The sequence below is a fragment of the Arachis duranensis genome, chromosome 4 (genome assembly GCF_000817695.3).
Source record: "Arachis duranensis cultivar V14167 chromosome 4, aradu.V14167.gnm2.J7QH, whole genome shotgun sequence".
In the NCBI taxonomy this organism is placed as follows: Eukaryota; Viridiplantae; Streptophyta; class Magnoliopsida; order Fabales; family Fabaceae; genus Arachis; species Arachis duranensis.
The window spans coordinates 33,350,662-33,351,617 of record NC_029775.3 but is presented as its reverse complement, the minus strand read 5'-3'; positions in this window follow the sequence as shown (position 1 = coordinate 33,351,617).

The following is a 956-nucleotide window of genomic DNA, read 5'->3' as shown; positions in this document are numbered from 1 at the left end:
TGACAAGAAATTGAAGAAGAAGCAGTAAAGGGAATGTAAATGAGTTCAATTATGCAGAAGATAAATTAAAGAGCTCTTGAGTGGTGATTGAGACAGAATTTCCTCAATTCTTAACACCCAAGACTCAAACAAGAAAATTAAAAGTGCCCAAGCAAGAACGAGGAAGAAGAGAGATCAATTCTCCTCCCCAATTCTCTGAAATCTCAGTGAAGACACAAAGAGAAGTTCCAAAGTGCAAAAATAAAATTCAAAGCTCAAAGAAAGTGCAAAATTCAAAAGTCAAGTAAAAGGTTCCTAATTACATCAAACTAGCTCCTATTTATACACTTGCTATTCTTGGATCTTGGGATTTGGATGGGCTTTTGATTTGGTGAAGAAATGAATTTTATTGGATTTTTAATCCAATTTTAGCCCAAAATAGTTTGCTTCCAGGAGGCTGCCCTGCCCTTGTGGAGGGCAGGGCAGAAAATTGATGTGTGGTGCGGCTTGGTGCGGGCTGGTGCGCAGGATGCTGCCCTGCCCTCGCGGAGGGCAGGGCAGAAAAAAAATGGTGCACCAGAAATGTGCCCCGGTGCGCTGCTGGTGCTACCAGATGATGCTGTGGTGCGCCAGAATGGTGCCTTGGTGCGCAGGATGCTGCAGGATGCTGCCCTGCCCTCGCGGAGGGCAGGGCATAACTTTTTGGTGCACCAGATTGGTGCCTGTGCGTGCTGCTGGTGCTGCTAAGCGGTGCCTGTGCGTGCTGTTGGTGCTGCCGAGCCTTCCCTTGGTGCGCCAGAATGGTGCGCTGGCTGTGCACCACAAAATGCTGCCCTGCCCTCGCGGAGGGCAGGGCAGTGTTTCCAACATGAAGTCCCGCGTTCGAAACTTGGATGCTACACACGCTACCCATTTTCCTTGGCTTTCTTGGTACCAAAGTGAGGCTTAATTCCTTGCTTCCTCATGGTCCCGTGTTC